The following is a 22,331-nucleotide window of genomic DNA, read 5'->3' on the forward strand; positions in this document are numbered from 1 at the left end:
TTATAATCTTTTTGCTGGTGAAGAATTTTGCCTTGAAGTTGGTGGCTGCTGACTGGTCAGGATGGTGGTTGCTGAAGGTTACAGTGGTTATGGCAATTTCTTAAAATAAAAATGCAGTTTATTGCAGTAATTGTCTTTCACAAAATTTCTCTGTAGCATGAGATGCTGCTTGATAGCATTTTACTTACAGTAGACCTTCTTTCAGAATTGGAGTTAAGGCTCTTAAATTCAGCTGCTGTTTTATCAACTAAGTTTATGTAATATTCTCAATTTTTATTGTCATTTTAACATAGCATATTCACCAGGAGTAGATTCCACCTCAAAAACCACTTTCTTTGCTCATTCATAAGAAGCAACCCTTCATCCATTCAAGTTTCATCATGAGATTGCAGGAATCCATTCTATCTTCAGGCTCTACTTCTAATTCTACTTATCTTGCTATTCCTACCAGTTTTGCAGTTACTTCTCCACTAAAGTCTTGAATACTTTAAACACAGTCATGAGGATTGGAATTAACTTCTTCCACTCAACCTGTTGATACTGATATTGATATTTTCACCTCCTCCCATGAATCACAAATGTTCTTAGTGACATCTAAATTATGAAACCTTTCCAGAAGGTTTTCAATTTACTATCAATTTACTATGCTCAGATTCATCAGGGCTTTACTATCTATGGCAGCTATAGCCTTACAAAACATATTTTTAAAATAAGAAGACTTGAAAAATCAAAATAACTCCTTGATCCATGACCTGCAGAATGGATGTTGTGTTAGCAGGCATAAAAACAGCATTCATTTCCTTGTACATCTATGTCAGAGCTCTTGGGTGACCAGGTGCATTGTCAATAAGCAGAAGTATTTTTAAAGAAATCTTTTTCTGAGAAGGAGGTCTCAATGGTGAGTTTAAAATATATTCAGTAAAGCATGCTGTAAACAGATATACTGTCATCCATTCTTTGTGCTTTCATGTAAGAGCACAGGCAGAGTAAATTTAGCATGATTCTTAAGGGTCCTAAGATATTAAGAATGGCCCATGAGCATTGGCTTCAACTTATAGTCACCAGTTGCATTAGCTCCTAACAAGAAAGTCAGCTTGTTCCTTGAAGATTTGAAGTCAGGCATTGACTTCTTTTTGACTATGAAAGTATTAGATGGCATCTTCTTTTAATAGAGAGCTGTTCTGTCCACGTTGGAAATCTGTTGTTTAGTGTAGTCACCTTCATCAATGATCTTAGCTAGATCTTTTGGATAACTTGCTGTAACTTATGCATCAGCACTTGCTGCTTCATCTTGCACTTTTATGTTATGGAGATGGCTTATTTTCTTCAACCTCATGAACCAATCTGTGCTAGCTTCACACTTTTCTTCTGAAGCTTCCTCACCTCTCTTAACCTTTATAGAATTGAAGAAAGTTAGGATCTTACTCTGGATTAGCCTTTGGCTTAAGGGAATGTTGTGCCTGGTTTGATCTGCTAGCTGCATTACTCAGACTTTCTCCATGTCAACAATAAGGTTGTTTTGCTTTCTTATCATTTGTGTGTTCACTGGATTAGCACTTTTAATTTCCTTCAAGAACGTTTTCTTTGCATTCACAATTTGACTAAATGTTTGATACAAAAGGTTAAGCTTTCAGTTTATCTCGACTTTTGACATGCCTTCCTCACTAAGCTTAATAATTTCTAGATTTTGATTTAAAGTGAGGATGCATGACTCCTCCTTTCATTTGAACACTTAGAGGCCATTGTAGCATTATTAATTGACCTAATTCCAATATTGTTGTATCTCAGGGAATAGGGAGGCATGAGAAGAGGGAGAGAGATGGGTAAAGGCTGGCAAGTGGAGCAGTCAGAACACACAAAACATTTATTTGTTAAGTTGGCCATCTTATACGAGTGCAGTTTCTGGTGACCCAAAACAATTACAATAGTAACACCAAAGATTGCTGATCACAGATCTCCATAACAGATCTAATAATAATGAAAAAGTGTGAGAATTACCAAAATGTGACAGACTCAAAGTAAGCAAATACTGTTCGGGAAACAGTGCCAATAGATTTGCTCTACATGGGTTTGCCACAGACCTTCCATTTGCAATAAAACACATAACACCTGTGAAGCTCAATAAAACAAGGTATGCCTATCTATGAATGGTTATTGAATCTGATGCTTTTAGTTTACTTTTAATTTTTAAAATGAACAATAAGATGTGCAAATAACTGTGTAAAAATTGTCTTATTCCTTGAGCTTTTTCTATGAAATAGAGCTTGTACTGATTTCTTAAAATAATTTTTTTTGTCATTTTTGCTATTTTTATGCTTTAAAAAATCAGTTTAAGGTCGGGCGCGGCAGCTCACGCCTGTAATCCCAGCACTTTGGGAGGCCGAGACCAGCGGATCACAAGGTCAGAAGATCGAGACCATCCTGGCTAACATGGTGAAACCCCGTCTCTGCTAAAAATACAAAAAATTAGCCGGGCGTGACAGTGGGCGTCTGTAGTCCCAGCTACTTGGGAGGCTGAGGCAGGAGAATGGTGTGAACCCGGGAGGCGGAGCTTGCAGTGAGCCGAGATCACGCCACTGCACTCCAGCCTGGGTGACAGAGCCAGAATCCGTCTCAAAAAAAAAAAAAAAAAAAATCAGTTTATTCCTTTGCAATGTGTTGATAGGCTCCAGAAGCGTTCATTTTCAGCTCTCATCTGCTGAAAATAATATTAGTTAAGTTTTGTTTTCTCATGGGCTGCTTTTCTTTCTTTCCTTTTTTTTCCTGTGTGTGTGTACCTTGAATGTATCCACTTATTCATTTTATTTAGGTATTGACTTACTGTCTTACTGCTTTTTTCTTATGCTAATATTTTATCATTTCTGAAATCTGCAAGCTTTTATTACCCTTCAAATAATCCCTAAGATGCAGAGATGTGAAGAGTGCCCTTTATTCTATAATCTCTGTGCCTATAGTATTTTGTCATTTTCACTGTTACAGCAAAATGGCTTTGTGCATCTCCTTGACGTAAACAGGAATAGAGTGAGCTGAGATGAACAGATATTGGACAGTCCAACTCACACAGTGTAGTCATGGTTACCATCAAAATACTATGTCAAATGAGTGACCCAATCTAAGAAGAATATATTTTTAAAATAGTGTATTTTGGCATTTTTCTAACACTTCCCTCAAAAATCAACATTATTGACTGGAAAACACCTTATAATTTTATTGACATTAATATAGATTGATATGATATACATGGAAAAAATGCAGAATGTCTAATAGGAATATAGGAAAAGGGAGTACTGAGAATTAACCATGATACAGCTCCTTTCTCTTTCTCTCACAAAAACATATTCAGATACTTCCTAATACTTTTAATCACTGCAGTGCACTAAAAGCTTCATGTGACATAGCGTTAGTAAATGTTGATGTTCCCCATGTGTTTAGGTAATATTTAAAATTCTAGAGAAATGATTTTTTTCTATTAAATTTTTATATCACTGAAGATTAAATTTAAATAATTAGCAGCATAAGTTGTTTACAGTGAGGAATGTAGTATATTCAACTGCAAACCAATTATAATAATATTGAATTTAATGTAGATAACATTAAAATAAAACATCCTTTTTAAAGTCAAAATAGTATATATATTTTATATCAGTTTAACAAACATTTATAAATTATCAATCTGGAGTAAGAAAACCAACTTATGCATGTGTATACTATGTTTGATACATAATTAAGAATGCTATATAATTTATATATGAGTATCAAAGTCTATTGTATTTAAAAAGTTGTGAACACATCTCTATCTGCATAGGTAATTGGCAATTGAGTTCTCTCTAGCTATGAAAATCTTAGATGGCAACTTCTTTTAATAGAAAGCTGTTGGCCGGGCGCGGTGGCTCAAGCCTGTAATCCCAGCACTTTGGGAGGCCGAGACGGGCGGATCACGAGGTCAGGAGATCAAGACCATCCTGGCTAACACGGTGAAACCCCGTCTCTACTAAAAAGTACAAAAAAAAAAACTAGCCGGGCGAGGTGGCAGGCGCCTGTAGTCCCAGCTACTCAGGAGGCTGAGGCAGGAGAATGGCGGGAACCCGGGAGGCGGAGCTTGTAGTGAGCTGAGATCTGGCCACTGCACCCCAGCCTGGGCGACAGAGCGAGACTCCGCCTCAAAAAAAAAAAAAAAAAAAAAAAAAAGAAAGCTGTTTCATCGACATTGAAAATCTGTTATGATTTAATATGGATTATTACATTTCTAAAAAATTATTTAAAGGAACCATATGTATATTCTTCTGGGACTGTGGTAAAGGATTCATAGTACAGAGATTCCCTGCCTTAGGACACAGAATCCCCTCTGTTCCCATTCTCTTTTTTTTTCTTTTGAGATGGAGTCCCACTCTGTCGCCCAGGAGGCTCACTGCAACCTCTGGCTCCTGGGTTCAAAAGATTCTCTTGCCTTAGCCTCCTAAGTAGCTGGGATTACAGGGGCATGGCACCATGCCCGGCTAAATTTTTTTGTATTTTTAGTAGAGAGAGTTTCACCTGTTGGCCAGGCTCATTTTGAACTTCTGACCTCAAGTGATCTGCATGCCTCAGCCTCCCAAAGTGCTAGGATTACAGGCATGAGCCACCATGCCCAGCCCTCTGTTCCCATTCTAATAGATGTTCTACTATGGATACTGCATTATGGCCTGTAGAATTAGCCTTCAACTGAAGTAAAACTCAGGGAACACCTTGAGGAAATCCAAGTGAGCAGAACAAGGGCCAAAGCGAACTGAGAAGTGCAGAACATACGTTCCTGGTCCAAATTATAGGGACAAAAGAGAAAAACAGTTTTATGTCACATTAATTAATAAATTTGAGAAAGGAAGATTATTTTACTTATTTCTAAAGAAAAGATACTCAGAGAGAAGCAAAAGATTTATGCTATGTCAAGGCAGAATATGAAGAGAGTAAAGCAAAACAGGTAAACAGATCAATCCAAATCACTATAATTTTTTTTTCCTGTTATGCTGCGAGGAGCAATGAGTCTAGGAGCCCCTTGATGTCCAATCCTTCAAGCCAGCCAGATTTTTTGTTCAACTTAGAAATTAAGAATTACTTTATTGACATTTTTGCCTATTTATTCTTTGAGATGGGAAGGAAATGATTGAAACACCTTAGAAATAAACTTTATTTCAACAATTGTGCTCACTTTTTGTACAATTCCTTTTTAAAATGTACTTTTTTTCTGTTTTGCTATATATAATCAATGCTGATATTAGTAAAACATACAGGTTTTGAAGATAATTGATAATGATCCAGATTGATTTTTGGAAACAGAGTCAGTAAAACACAAATATATTTAACTAACCCTGTTTTATAAACAGGAGTAAGCCATTATCATTGTGACCACAAAGTGCTCGTAGACAATGGCTAAAACTGGCAGGAAAATAAATATCTATAGAACATCAACCTGGCTTTATTTTTGAAAGTAAAACAGGAATACAAGTGATGGAGTAAATACACTCGGGTGGCGGATGAGAAGGTATTTGGAAAGCTATAAAAAGGAAAATGAAATTGGGCCTGGATAGATGGTTAAGGCTGTGACAGGTGGACAAACATAAGGAAGGTCATTCCAGAAGGAGACACAGCACTAACCAGGGAGCCGAGTAAGGAGGAAACAAAAGATTCTCTTGCTTTTAAAGCATACAAGAGGGAAAGCCTAGAGTTAAAAGCCATGATCCCATGGCTTTTAACCCCATCTCATTTTCTAGAAAAGACTAAAATATTTGCATTTTTAAAAGAGCCAATGGGGACTTACTGATTTTCCTTTTGCTACTAAACATGATCACAAATGTTTAAGAAATCTGATGTGAGGAGTTGATGGGGTAGATGCATGGAGAAATAAACTAGAGATACAAAGATTAGGGAGCTGATGCTCAAAACTTTGTGATAGAAAATACAGGCAACTAATTTTTGTCAGCATGGAATGACTACAATACAGTTGTTGAGGGCAGAAACTATGTTTATATTTATTCACTAATGTGTCAACAATGTGTAGTACAGTATGAAGAACACAGCAGGTTTTCAGGAAAGGTCCACTGGCCATCCCACATGTAGTTTATGAATGCTAAATACCCCAATTTTCTAAAATGGCCACAACACTGTATACCACATGTAAATGTACTTTTAAAAGTGCATTGCACAAAGAACCTGGAAATAACAATAAATGCATGATCCATTTACAATGATCATGTATTATATTTGGGGGAGGGAGTTGAAGTTTTTCTTAGAGCATAGGATGTGAGGAGTGCCTAAAGCAACTTGAAAATATCTTAAGGAAGTTTATTTTAAAAATATTGATTATATGTTTCCTTCTAGCAAGGTGGCAACATATAAAATAGGAGTCATTGCACAGTCAGTAGTTCTCACTTAAGGAAGAAGGGTGTAAACTCATTGACATAACTCTACTGCCCACTGGGAGGTTTCATAGCAGAAACAGAAAGTTAATGAGAAGAGCCCTTCGTGTTCCAAGCAATCCACTGGTTGTGGCCTCAGCGCACAGAGCACTATTAACAGAGCCACTTGCAGTTTCACCTTTCCTTGGCAATTCAGGGAAGGCACTTTGATGTGTTTCTTGATTTGCCCCCTGTTGCTTCCTCTTCAAAAGCTTGAGGATGACCGAGCTTGTATCTCTCAGCCTCATGTGAACCTCAGTGCAGCAACATTTCAAATTTGGTACCCATCTTTGAAGTGTAGTGGCTTCTACACATTAAAATTCTTGCCCCCAAAGACTTCTTTTCTTGCAGTCTTTCCTTCCAAGTAACCACACGTCTCTCATACTCAGGTAAATTTAGAGGCTGCAGGTTGAATGAGTAACCTTAATAAAATATCTCCTATTATTTCATTGCTAGAAGTACCACAATTTTCCCCCCAGCATCTAAACATAAAACACTTGTAGCATATAGTTTGTTGATTCACCTTCTCTTAATTTACTGTATTTAGTCAAGTGTTGTTTTTAAATGTCCCTTGTGTCCTTCTATCCTTCCTTTCTACCCTTAAAATAGTTGACCTGAGTTAGCTTATACTGAATGACATGAGCAAGAAGTTGAGAGATTAAGAAGTGATGCATGTCTAATTTCCTGCTCAAGCTTGTGAAATTCCAAGGAATCCCTATATATGGTATTAACAAATAACAGATGCTTCTATATTAATAGAAAATGCATAATGCAACTTTTTTTTTTCATTTCATGGGGATTATTTCATAGACTACTGTGCACCTGCTTACCCAGTTTCTTGGGGTAAGAGTGAATGATAAAAGTGAAAAAAAATACACTGGAATAAGCAAGGCAGTATTTAAGATGTAAGATGAAGAAAATAACACCAAATGATATTAAGAACAAGTAATAATAATATAAACATCTTTTTTCAAAATTTTTGAACAAAATAAATGTCAGTTCTCTAAAGCCTTGTGCTTAGCTATGAACGTAAATAAATCCAAAATATCCTCTCTTCCTTTTTTCCTTCTTTCCTTTGTTCCTTTCTTCCTTCTTTTCTTTCTCTCTCCCTCTTCTCTTCCTTATTCCACTCTTTCTTTCTCTTTCTCTCTCAATAACTCATACATAGGGAACAAAATGTGAAAGTAGTAAATGAGTATACAGTGAAAATTATGTTTCCCACACATCTTTGTTTTTATCGACCAGGGAGCTGTTCCTAGAAGCAGACAATGTAGCCAGGTTCTTGTGTATCCTCACAAATATATTTTACATATATTCAGATACATATAAATAAAATAAGTTGGTTTCTTATGGATCACATTATATAGTTGAGGAAAAGGTTTTGAAAGAGTTAAATGATAAGCTTCAAGGTTATGCAGAAAGTCAGCAATGGAGCTGGGGATGAGCCCAGATTTTCTATTTTACTCTAGGCATTGTGCCATCTTGCAAATTTTTATCTTCTAAATGCCAATATTTCTGCCTTTTGTATGGATGGGCATATCTCCAAGGGTTTTGAATTTGGTTCTGGTTCAATAGCTCACCCTAAGAATAAATGAAGTATATGAATCTCCTTTGTATGCACTATTTCAACCTAAACAAGTAAGTATATCAGTTTAGGGCTCTTTGCTATTTTGAGGATATTTATGAACATCATACTTAGCTTGGGAGGCTTTACTTCTTTCACTGTCTTAGAATTCTGCTTGCAAGTAAAAACCAACCAAACCAAAAACAAATACAATAATAAAGCTTCAGTTTGAAAAGCTTATCCAAATACTTTGAAATAAAAGTTTTTACTTAAATTTGGTCAAAGACATATTCTTCAGGTTCACATTTCAGGTGTTTACTTTGAATAAATTATCTCAGTTCCATAGGTCTTATCTCTTCTATAGAACTTTGCCTTTGCTAGCATATTCTCATTACATAGCACTGCAGAGAAGGATTGCCATAAGGATGGGAAGGATTCGGTACTATGTTCTTGCTAATACCTTTGACATAAGGTCTTCAGAAAAAAGTTTAATTTTAAAAAATAAGTAACAAGTATTAGTTCAGCAGATAAAACATATAAACTAAAAATAATTCATGATATCAGTTTAAAATATTTAAAACACCCTCCATTACAGTAACAAAAAGCCTACCAACCAGAAAAAGCCCAGGACCAGATGGATTCACGGCTGAATTCTACCAGACGTATAAAGAAGATCCACTACATTCCCACTGAAGCCACTCCAAAAATTGAGGAAGAGGGAATCATCCTTTACTCATTCTATGAGACCAGCATCATCCTGATACCAAAACCTGGCAGAGATACAATAAAGAAAGAAAACTTCAGGCTAATATCCTTGATGAATACAGATGCAAAAATCCTCAACAAAATACTAGCAAACTGAATCCAGCAGCACATCAAAAAGCTAATCCACCTCAAACAAATAGACTTTATCCCTGGGATGCAAGGTTGGTTCAACACACACAAATCAATTAAATGTGATCACCACATAAACAGAACGAAAAACAAAAACCACCTGGTCATCTCAATAGATGCAGAAAAGCCTTTTGAGAAAATCAACATCCTTTCACGTTAAAAACCCTCAACAAGTTCGGCATTGAAGGAACATACTTCAAAATAATAAGAGCCATCTATGACAAACCCATAGCCAACCTCATACTGAATGAGCAAAAGCTGGAAGCATTGCTCTTGAAAACCTGAACAAGACCAAGATGCCCTCTCTCATCACTCCTATTCAGCATGGTATCAAAAGTTCTGGCCAGAGTAATCAGGCAAGAAAAAGAAAAAGAAAAAAAAAACCACACACAAGTAAGAAGAGAGGCTCAAGCTATTTCTTTTTGCAGATGATATGATTCTATACCTACAAAACCCTATAGTCTCTGCACAAAAGAACCTCGATCTAATAAACAACTTCAACAAAGTTGCAGAATACAAAATCAATGTACAAAAATCAGTAGCATTTTTATGTATCAACAATATCCAAACTGACAATCAAATCAAGAATGCAATCCCATTCACAATAACCACAGAAAAATAATAAAATACCTAGCAATACAGCTAAGCAGGGAAGAAAAACATTCCTATAATGAGAAGTAAAAAACACTGCTCAAAGAAATCAGAGATGACATAAATAAATTGAAAAACATTCCATGCTTATAAATAGGAAGAAGCACTATTGTTAAAATGGCCATACTGCCCAAAGCAATTTACAGATTCAATGCTATTTCTACCAAATTACTAATGGCATTCTTCATAGAATTAGAAAAAACTATTTTAAAATTAATATAGAACCTAAAAAAGAACCTGAATAGCCAAAGTAATCCTAAGCAAAAAGAACCATAAAATTCCATTATTAGGTATATACCCGAAGGAGTATAAGCCATCCTACCATAAAGACACATGCGTTTTACATTACCTGACTTCAAACTATACTACAAGGCTACAGTAACCCAAACAATATAGTACTGACACAAAAATGAACACATAGACCAATGTAACAGAATAGAGAGCCCAGAAATAATGCCTCACACCTACAACAATCAGATCTTTGCCAAAGCTGAAAAAAGCAAGCAATGGGGAAAGGACTCCCTGTTCAATAAATGGTGCTGTAGTAACTGGCTAGCCTTATGAAGAAAATTGAAACTGGAACCTTCTCTTACATCATATACAAAAATCAACTCAATGTGGATTAAAGACTTAAATGTGAAAACCTAAAAGTATAAAAATCCTGAAAGATAACCTAGGAAATACCATTCTGGATGTAGGCCCTGGTAAAGATTTTAGGATGGAGACACCAAAAGCAATTGCAACAAAACAGAAATTGACAAGTAGGACCAATTAAACTAAAGAGCTTCTGCACACCAAAAGAAACTATCAACAGAGTAAACAGACACCCTACAGAATGGGGGAAAATATTTGCAAACTATGTATCCAACAAAGGTTTAATATCCAGAATCTATAAGAAACTTAAATTAACAAACAGGAAAAACCTGATTAAATATTCAGCAAAGAAGATGAACAGATACTTTTCAAGGGAAGACATACATGCAGCCAACAAGCATATATATATATATATATATAAAAAGCTCAGTATCACTGATCATTAGAGAAATGCAAATCAAAACCACAATGAGATACCATCACACACCAGTCACAACGGCTATTAATAAAATGTCAACAAATAACAGATGCTGGAGAGGTGGCAGAGAAAGAGCAACACTTACACACTGCTGGTGGGAATGTAAATTAGTTCAGCCATTGTGGGAAACAATGAGGTGTTTTCTCAAATAACTTAAAACAGAAGTGCCATTCAACACAGCAATTCCATTATTAGGTATATACCCAAAGGAATATAAGCCATCCTACCATAAAGACACATGCGTGCAGGTGTTCATCATGGCACTATTCACAATAGCAAAGACGTGGAATCAACCTAAATGTCCAACAAAGGTAAATTGGATAGAGAAAATGTGGTACATGTTCACCATGGAATACTATGCAACCATGAAAAAGAATAGCATCATATCCTTTTCAGCAACATGGATGGAGGTGGAGGCCATTATCCTAAGTGAAATAATACAGAAAGAGAAAATCGAATACCACATGTTCTCACTTATAAGTTAGAGCTGAACATTGAGTGCACATGGTCACAAGGAAGAGAACAACAGACACCAAGGCCTACTTGAAGGTGGAGGATGAGAGGAGGGTGAAGATCAAAGAACTATCTATAGGGTACTGTGCTTATTACCCATGTGACAAAATAATTTGTACAGCAAATGCCTGTAACATGTAGTTTCCCTATATAACAAACATGCACATGTTCCCCTGAACCTAGAAGTTAAATTAAAAAAACAGAAAAATAGAACACTGTCCTTCACCTAATAAAAAATAAGGAAGATATAAGTAATATTTCTATTATGGGTTCCCAGTATATTTCTGTTGCAGGACCTCAGATACTATGTTCCAGTTTCCCTAAACATTTTTGGATGTGTCTGGTTGTGTTCTTTACTCAAAGATCCTTTGGCTATTTTCCTTCCATCAAGAAATTGAGTCAATTTTCTCATCCTTTTAACCTGTTCTTGAATCTTTTGACTTGCTTTGAAAAATATATGTAGTTGAACTAAAGTTATACCAGTTCTGGAGCTTAGGCCTTAAGACTCATAGGAAACCTCTGTTTTCATATTACTAGAGACTTCTAGAGACTGAAGAAAGAGATGTGTAAGTTAAAAGACAGTCAAAAAGGGGGTCCTAGAGAATGAAAGAAAAGGAAAGAGAGTCTAGTATTTGACACAGTCCAGCTGAAGAGCAAGAAAGTAAGAGAGACCATCCTGAATTCTTTAGCTAAAATTGTGGATGCAGAAGTAGCCCAGCTGATACAACATAGAGAAGACTTAAGCCATCCCAGCTGAGCTCTGTCTAGACAACTCATGAACAAATAAAATAATTGCTATTTCAGACTTCAGTTTTGAGGTAATTTGTTATACAAAAAACAATTAATGTTTTCCTAAAAAGAATCCTACATTCTGAAGGTAAAATTATTGACTGTATTTAATATTCATATCTCATATGACAGTGTCTGTTTGGGCTGCTGTAACAAAATAGCATAACCTGCATGGCTTTTTAAAAAAACAGGAATTTATTTCTCATGGTTCTGGGGGCTGGAAAGTTCAAGATCAAAGCACTGGGTGATTAAGTAACTATTGAAAACTCACTTCCTTATAGGCAGTGCCTTCTCACTGTGTCCTCACACAGTGGGAGGGGCAAGGAATCTCTCTAGGGACTCTTTTAAAGATACTAATTACGCTCATAAGGGCTCCACTCTCATAGCTTTTGTGTTGTTTTGTTTTTTATTTTTTGTTTTTGTTTGTTTGTTTTTGAGACAGAGTGTCTGTCACTCTGTCACCCAGGCTGGAGTAGCAGCCTTGACATCCTTGACTCAACCAACCCTCCCATCTCAGCTCCCAAGTAGGTGGGACCACAGGCAAGCACCACCTAATATTTTTTTTTTTTTCAGAGATGAGGTCTCACTATGTTGCCCAGGATGCTAAATATCATCCAAATCAGATATGAGTGAGACTCAAAGTGTGATTCATCCTGAGAAAAATTACTTTCCAGCTGTAAACTCATGAAATCAAACATGTTATGTGCTTCTAAAATACAATGGTGAGACAGGAACAGGATAAACATTCCCATTATAAAGAGAGAAATAGGAAAAAAGAAAGGAGCGACAAATCCAAAGCCTTAAAGTTCAAGAATAATTGTTTTTGTCTCAATGCTCTGCCCTCCAAACCCACTGGGGTAGAAGTTTCACCTTCCAGATATACTGGGACAGGATTCATTCTCCCTTAGCTGTGCCGGGCACAGACCACTTCTCAGCTCTCATGAAATGAGTTCATATGCCTGTGGCTGTTCTGTGTGAGTTGGGATACAATACGGTGTCTCTACTCATGTGGTGGGGAAGGGGCAGCTCACTCCTGTGAATCTACTGGAGATTGCCCTTATGGGGATTGTCTGCAGTGACCCTGCTCCCATGGCAGTTTTTTGCCACACGGCTCCCTGGAGCATCCTTTGAAATCTAGGTGGAGGCAGCCACATCCCCACAGTTTTACTGGGCATAGTGACACAGCACCAGAGCCACACACCCAAGACAGCCCAAGAGCATGCAACATACGAGTGTGAGGAGTGAAGCATTTACACAGTGCCAGGCAGCATGCACCAAGGACCTGCAGGCAACAGTGTCCCCTTCTTTGAAACCGTTCTGACCCCCAGGTCCTTAAACTCTGCACTTGTAATGGGAGGGCAACCCTGATGACCTCCAAAATGCTTCCCAGGAGATTCTCCCATTGTTATGAACAATGGGTCCTGGCTTTCGTTTAGATGGTTGACTAATCTCTCCACTGTCTTAACAGCTCCCAGCTTCTGTTGATGTGGCCAATCCATGTTAATCTCTTTATCATATTTGGCCAAAAATTTGATAAAGAGATTTATATGCTATCCCAAACAGATTTTTTTCATTTATTGTAATACGGATGGCTGAGCATTATCTAAATTTTTAAGTTCTGGTTTTTTTTAATTAAAAATTCTGCCTTTAAGTCATTTCTCTGTTCTCTTATTTACTATAAGCAGTCAAAAGAAACCAAGACATACTTTCTTTTATTACTACTATTATACTTTAAGTTCTAGGGTACAGACACACTTTCAACACTTGGCTTAGAAATAGATTCAGCTAAATATCCAATCTCATCGTTTACAACTACCTTCCACAAAGAACTAGGACAATTCAGCCAAGTTATTTACCACTTTATCATAAAGATCACCTTTTTTCTAGTTTTCAATAACATGTTTCCTATTTTCCTCCGAGACTGCTTAAGAATGACCCTTATTAATCATATTTCTACTAATATCTGTTCATGACCACTTCAATATTCCCTAAAAAAATTGGGGCTCTCTCTACAGCTCTCCTCTCTTTCTGAATCCTTACCAGTATTGCCTTTAACAGTCTATTCACAGCAATATAAGCTTTTTCTAGCATGCAATTCAAAACTCTAAGCCCTCTGACCATTACTCAGGCCCAAAGCCATTTTCATATTTTCAGGTATTTGTTACAGCAGTACCTCCACTCCCAGTACAAATCTTCTGTCTTAGTACATTCAGGCTGCTATAACATAACACACTAGGCTTATAAACAACAGAAATTTATTTTTCCAATTTGTGGAGGTTGGGAAGTCTAAGATCAAGGTGGTATCAGATTCAGTGTGTGATGAGGGCCTATTTTTTGGTTCACAGACAGCCATATTTTGGCTATGTTCTCACACAGTTGAAGGGACAGGTAGCATTCTTGGGCCACTTTTACCAGACCACTAATTCCATTCATGAGGGCTCTGCCCTCATGACTTAATAACCTTCCAAAGGCCTCCCCTGCTAATTCCATAACTTTGGGGATTTGAATTTCAACATAAGAATTTTGAGGGGGCACAAACATTCAGACCATAGCAGCTATATACTGAATTTACGTGTTTAAATTTTACATGCTATTGTTTGCAATAACACATAACTTTTTAAAAACATATTTTTTGAGACAGAGTCTGACTGTGTCATGCAGGCTGGAGTGCAGTGGCACTATAGCCTTGACCTCCTGAACTCAAGCGATCCTCCTACCTTAGCCTTCCTAGTAGCTGGCACTACAGGTAGTGTGCCACCATGCCTGGCTAATTTTTGTTTTGTTTTGTTTTGTTTTGTTTTTGTTTTTGTTTTGTAGAGATAGGTTTTACCATGTTGCCCAGGTTGGTCTCAAACCTCTCAGCTATAGCAATCTTTCCACCACCTCGGCCTTTCAAAGTTTTAGAATTATAGGTGAGAACTACAAGGCCCAGTCCTGAAACTTTTTATAAACTAAATTGTTTTAAGAAAGGCACAGTAGTCTGAACATGTGGAGAAGATTGAACGGGGAGGATTTAGAGAGGGACATGTGGAAAAATTGGGGGTAAAAATGTTCATTATCTTGATTATGGTAAGAGCTTAAAGGGTTTACACATATGTCAAAACTTAGCAAATTATATACTTTAAATATGTGCAGTTTAATGTACTTCATTTATATGTTAATAAGCTGTGAAATGACAAAATAATAAAATGGCTATAATAAATATTTTTCTACCAAATGATTTATTTATTCAATAAACATTTGATCTGTGTCGATAATATATCCCTATGCCCATGGAAGTCTGAGCAGGGTGGGGATGCTGCTATGGCAGTGATATGATACTGTTACGATGCAGTTATGGCACCAGTGCGTGCAAAACTGTAGAAGGAGAGAGAGAGGAGAGTGATTACTTTTGAACACAGTAATAACAGATGAGCAGAACCATACAATTTACAGATGGTACAAAGAAACTCTAAGCAAAGGAAAAGCAAGCAAAGTCATTGAGACTTGAGAAAGCTGTGTACCTCAGTAGGCTTGCTGGTAGACAATGAAATTCAAACTGTGGGGCCTTGAATTTCATGCAAAAGAATTTGGTCTTTGTGTGTTAGACAATGGTGAATAATATGTAAAAGCAGGATTATATCTATATTTTAGATAACTGAGACAGGAAGATGAGAGGGGACACTTTACGTATTTCTTCAAAAGAGAGATGATGAAGACTTTAAAGCAACAGCAAGGAAAAGAGCCCCAATAAACACGGAGGTAGAGATGACAAGGTGTTTGGGAGGCTCAGATAATATAATAAACATGACTATATTTCAAAGGTCTCAATAACTATTTCATATTGGGTGTTACTGAACTAATACCTCATTTCAGTAATATAAAATCATATATGGCTTTCTGTAATATGTTTTGAATTAAGGTTTTAGATTTTGTGTCCAAATTTCTGTTGAAATTATAGTTCAAAGTAAATATGCATAGATATTTTCATGGCTCTTGTTACCAAATAAACCTCAATTAATAAGTGTATGTTTTTCTACAAATAAAAATAATTTTATTTCTGACAATCTGATAAATAAAAAATGTTTTTCTTGGTTTGCCATTTGTTTATTTGGCATTAATTACAGTGATTTTTCCATATAGTTTAAAAAAATTCAGGTTGCTTCTTTCTATTGAGGACCACAAATCTTGCTTTTTACTCTGAAAAAAATTCAAAGACATATTGGCACTATGAATTATGACACAGAAGATGATACAAGTAATAAGTTGTATTAGTCCATTCTCACACTGATCTAAAGAAATACTTGAGACTGGGTAATTTATAAAGAAAAGAGATTTAATTGGCTCATGTTTCTACAGGCTGTACAGACAGGAAGCATACCAGCCTCTGCTTCTGGGGAGGCCTCAGAAAACTTACAATTATGGCAGAAAGTGAACAGGGAGCCAGCACTTCACATGGCCAACCAGGGGGAGGAGCAAGAGGGAGGAGATGCTACACACTTTTAAACAACCAGGTCTCACAAGAACTCATTCACTATCATTTCCAAAGGGGAAATCCACCTCCAAGATCCAATCACCTCCCACCATGCTCCACCACCAACTTTGGGGATAACAGTTTGACATGTGATTTGGGCAGAGACACAGATCCAGAAAAATCAGAAGTATTAAGACTAAAAGGGAGCTTTGCTGAGAGGCCAACAATACCTTAATGGGCATAATAATATAAAGGAAGAATGTAATAAAATAAAGATACTCTAACAACTTATAAATATATTCTCAAGCCTACTGCAAAATCAATATTATTAAATTAATGAGTGGTTTGAAGAACAGCTTTAAGAAGCTCATTTATTCGAGAATGTGTAAAAACTATTTTAAAACTGCTGTCTTACACTGTTTATGATTTTGCCAAAAAAAAGGATGAAAATACTATGGCCCCTGATCATACAGCATGTAGTTATAATGGAGAATAACCAGATAAGAGACAATGAATTTTGGTGAGTTTTTAGATTTTAAAAATTACAGATACTATGAGAATATAGACAATGGGTCTTTAACTCAAACTTGGTAAGTCATTAAATCATATTTTCTGAGGCTAAAATTGTGGACACGCAAGATCAGATGTATTGAGGGCCAAGGTTTGGACAGAATGAAGTGATTTATGTAGGCAGAGGAAATACATGTACAGAAATCCTTGAAGATTAAAGAATGAGACATTCAGGAATACGAAAATAGTTCCATCTGAATGGAAGTATACCCTGTACTTGGATAAGAAAATGTTAGGATTAAAAGGAGTAAGCAATGGCTGCATCATCTGTGAACTTCACAGACATTCCAAGTTGTTCATACTTTCTTTCTGAGGACAATGGCAAGCAGTGCAAATTAGTGATGTGATAAATGGATTTACATGAGAATTACCTTATATGTCACATCAAAACCCTTTAGAATGTCTCTTTCGGAGCTTTTCTCATATCATTAAATAACCTCTAATAATTACCAGTTTTATCCAGTGTTCCCTATATTTATTGCCCATACCACTATTCACCCATTGGACAATTCCAATAGATTCATTCCTAATATTGGCCCATCACATATTCTGTGCTTTTGGTGTAAAACATTCTAGTCTAGCCCAATATTTTTGAGCTTAGAGGGACACTATGTTCACTGAAATAAGTCAGGCACAGAAAGACAAATACTTTATGTTCTCCCTCATATTGGCAGCTGAAAATGTTGATCCCATAGAAGTAGAGGAGTAGAAGAGTAGTACCAATGACTGGGAAGGGTAGAGAATATGGGGGGATAGAGAAAGTTTGGTTAATGGGTACAATATTACAGTTAGGAGCAATAAATACAGTGCCTTATAATACTAGGATTAACAAAAATTCATTTTATATTTAAAAACAACTAAATGAGAAATTTTGAATTTTCTCAACACAAAGACATGATAAATGTTTGAAGTAATGGATATGCCAATTGCCATTTTGGCATTTGATCATTACATATTTTGGCATTTGATCATTACACATTGTATGCATGTGTCAAAATACCACACATACCTCATGAATATGTAAAATTATTGTGTCAATTAAAAATAAAGATAAATTTACTATTAAATAATGAATAATCACCTAACACAATGATCTCTTTATACAATAATGATAATAATTAAAAGCTCTGATACAAGTGGTTATATAAAAATATTTAATTTAAAAATTATATTAAAAACACTATGCAAGTTAAAGGCAAATCATAAACAAGAAATATTGCTTGCAATATCAATATCAAGGAGTTGAAGTTTTTTATACAGATGCTTTTTATAATAATCATATATGTATTTATGATAAATATACATTACACATTGCCTGAATGATAATCTGGATTTTGGGACTACCTTGTCATTAAGGTTTCTGTGTTCTTTTCTCTAGTTTCATAACTCTCCACCGAACATGTTACTTCCAATATATAATACAATACGTGTTATTAAAGTTAAAAATAATCTCTTAGGTGCTTTCTAAAAACAATATTTCCATCAATATGGACAGAAAGATGGATTGGATGAATATGGAATGTAGAACAGCAAGACTTGCATGTATTTGTCTAATGTTACTATATTAAGTATATCTCTAGGCTTCAATAGCCTGGGGTACAGTTTAACTACAAGATAATAATAAACCTCTTAATACCTGGGAATGCCTAGGAAGCACAACTTTCCTCAAAGGCTGACACTCCTCTTAGTCTCCTGGTCACCATGTGGTGTTTTACACACATGTGCCATAGAGAGTTGAGCAGTGTCAGAGCTGCTGGCCAAGGATGTCTCATTCACTTCCATGTTAAATGCCTGCCTGGATACGATGCCTTCAAGAGCAAATGCTTCATTCTTAAAACCCAATGGCTGTTCTTGCATTTTGATAATAACTTTATGTCATAATATAAACTATAATATAAATACCTAACAATATGTACATGTAAACTAACACTACAACACTGAACGTTGAAATAATCACCACATAAGTCAAAAATAGTAGATCTCTTTTACCTAAGAAATGCATATTACAGTACCTGACAACTTAGCTCTCAAAGATTTTCTAAAAGTTTTTCTTTTTTCCTAAAAGTTTTATAGTTTTACATGTCTATGATCAATTTTCAGTTAAGTTCTGAAGTTCAGTTGAGGTTCTTTTTTTTTTGACTATGGATTTCTAATTGTTCCATTTGTTTAAAATGGTTACCCTCCCTCCACTGAACTGCTTAATAAGTAAAAAGTATAATGAGTTTCCTAAAAGCACTTCTGTACTTCTAGTTGGGACAAAGCAAAAGCCTGCACCAGTAGATTTCAGCAATAACTTTTGATTGTGTTAGAGGAAAGTGAAGTTGAAGCTGTGCAGAGTTCAGGAGAGGAAGAAGAGAAATAAATGTTGCTCATATTAATAGATTGGAGAAAATAAGAAACAATTTCTTGCTTTTGGGAAAGGGGAGTATGTAAGATCCTGAAAACTTGTCCCATGTTTGTTGCTCTTTGTTATTCCTATTTTCCATTAGTAATTCTAATAAAATCTGACACTGAAAAGAGCCAACGTTCAATAGCCTAATGGAAGAAGGAAGTTAGTTCCATAGAAAAGATAAATACATTTAAACTTCTGTAAACTGCAATTTAGAAAATAAGAAATGCCAGTCGGAGTTCCAGAATGTGACCTGGGAGACTACTTAAACCCTAAGAGGTCTATGGAGGGTTTGTAACCATTTATAGTTTACTAATCTAGGTATTATTGTTTACATAAAGCATCACTGCAAATGTATCATTGAAAGTGCAAATGTTAAAGATTATTTTAAGAATTGCCAATGTTTGTTGCAATGTACTACAAATAGAAAAACAGCTAGTGAAAAAACAATTATATAACAGATGTATATATCTTCAATCTCACAAGAAGAAAAATATCACAGTGCAAGTGCATTTAAAAGATTAGAAAACTTCACAATATTAATATAAATATAACATTTAAAATGGGTAAATGCATCTACATATTTAAAATGCTAACATGGAATAATTTGATCTAATACTCCCATTTGTATGCATAAGGTTTCCCAAAGTATTTCAAGTACAGAAAAAACCGGAGATAATTTAAAATATAAAAATATGTTTGGATGAAATCTATGACTTTTAGTTATGTGATGTTTTTTCTTAGATTGTGAAACATTCAGTTAATATAAATTTAAGATTGCCAGAGATATCTGCATGTATTAGAAGAATCATATATTTGTAATGGAAGTAGCACCTGTGCAATAAATGCACTTATAAAGTCAATACTTGGAGTTTCTTAATAAAAGGTAGAACTTACTATATGTGAAATATATTCAAGATAGAAGTGATAAAATTATGAAGTATTATTTATTAATTTCTGAACATAGACTAACAAAAAAGATGGCAAAGTACTCCTTTCAAATGTCTGTTTTTCTGTAAAGAAACATAAAATTACACACCAACCTATTAAATATATAAGGAACTGTAATACATGTACTACTATAATATTTGTTGATAATACAAACGTTTTCCAATATTTTAAACATTATTTGGAGGACTTTGGTTCTGATCAAGATGGAATAGCTCCATTCTTTCCATGTTCTCCCTCTTACAACTAAAAAGCCCTGACAAACAACACAAACAAGAAGAATAAGACTTTTACGGGTCAAAAGAAAAAAGCAGACTGCCTAGGAACTTCAGGACTTGATCAATGGCATGTGTATTAGTCTGTTCCCACATTGCTATAAAGAAGTACCTGAGACTGGGTAATTTATAAAAAGATGTCTAACTGGCTTATGGTTCTGCAGGATGTACAGGAAACATGATGCTGGCATCTGCTCGGCTTCTGGGAGGCCTCAAGAAACTTACAAACATAGCGAAAGGCAAAGGCAAGGCAGGCACATCAAATGGTCGGGGAGTTGCTACATGCATTTAAATCACCAGATCTCACAAGAACTCGCTACTGCGCGGACAGTACCAAGAGAGATGGTGCTAAATCATTCACGAGAAATCTGCCCCCATGATCTAATCACACCCAACCAGGCCCTACCGCCAACAGTAGAGATTACATTTCAAAATGAGATTTGGGCAGGGACATACATCCAAACTATATCAACATGGCAGTGAGTTCCCTGGGTTTTCTTATTTCTTCCCATATATACCAGACTGGGCCTCCCATGTATACCACAGGAGACTCCAAAACAACCACTAACAGGCACAGATAGAAAAAACAAAAAAAACTCTAAGAAAAGCCTACTCTTCCTAATCAATGCACCAGAAAAAGGGTGGCCTAACAAAACAGAAAACATTCAGGCAATACATATTCTATTCTACTCCAACACAAATGAATAAATTGTCCCCATTCTATGGCTTCAGTGGGGAAGTGGGACACAGATATTCTGCCACAAGCCCCACTCCATGAAAACAGGAAGTGGCACTCTCATTTCCTCCACTTGGGTGGTGTCGATCTGGAGCTGATCTGTCTCCAGCACAGCAGAAGCAAACAGTGTCCTGTTTCCTCCATGTTGGTAGAGCTGAGCCTCTATCCTCACTTAGCAGAAAGGAGTTAATGAGACAGTGTGAGGTACAGCTAATGAATAATTAACTTCCCTTCACTTCCCCTTCTCGAGCTATTAGTGGGACCTAGCAGAGGACCCCACTCAAACAGTCCCAGTTGAGTTTTTAAAGTGACCAAAGCAATCTAATGGAGAGCCATTTTTGACAAACAGAGCAATTGGAAGTCCATGGACAAAAAAAGGAAGAATCTCGATCTAAATCTCAGACGTTAACTCGAAATTTACCATAAACTTAAATGTAAATCTCTAAACATTTTAGAAAATAAATAGAAAATGTATTTAAGATCTAAGTCCAAATAAAGCTCTTAAACTTGACACCAAATGGAATGTGCATAAAAGAAATGATAAATTTGACCTCATCAAAATAAAAAAAACTGTTCTTATAAAGACCGGTGAAGGAGATGAAAAGCCAAGCTACAGACCGAAAGAAAAATTTGCAAACTACATATACGACAAAGGACTAGTATCATAATATAAAGAACTCTAAAACCTCAATAAGAAAACCAAAGAATCCGATTAGAAAATGAGTGAATGATATGTGCAGACATTTCATTGAAAAGGACATTTAGATGCAAATAAGCACATGAAAAGATATTCAACACCATTAACTATTGGGGAAAGGCAAATTTAAACCACAGTGAGATATCATCACACACTTACCTGGCTAAAAAAAAGTAGTGAAAACACTAAATGCTGGAAAGCATGTTGAGAAGATAGACTACTCATACGTTACCTATGGGGATAAAAGTGGTACATGCACTCTGGGTGGATGAAAGTTTGGCCATTTCTCAATATAAAATGATTACATTAAAAGTAATAAAATTATTTTAAAAAATACTTTATCTGTGCA

At 35.9% G+C, this 22,331-nt stretch overlaps 1 long non-coding RNA gene across 1 annotated transcript in view; it reads right to left on the reverse strand.

Moving 5' to 3' along the window:
- LOC105498408 (uncharacterized) overlaps window positions 1–22,331 on the reverse strand; it is an 869,015-nt gene that overhangs the window by 270,302 nt on the left and 576,382 nt on the right. The gene's annotated exons all lie outside the window — the stretch shown is intronic.

The sequence above is a fragment of the Macaca nemestrina genome, chromosome 14, assembly GCF_043159975.1.
Source record: "Macaca nemestrina isolate mMacNem1 chromosome 14, mMacNem.hap1, whole genome shotgun sequence".
NCBI classification, from domain to species: domain Eukaryota; kingdom Metazoa; phylum Chordata; class Mammalia; order Primates; family Cercopithecidae; genus Macaca; species Macaca nemestrina.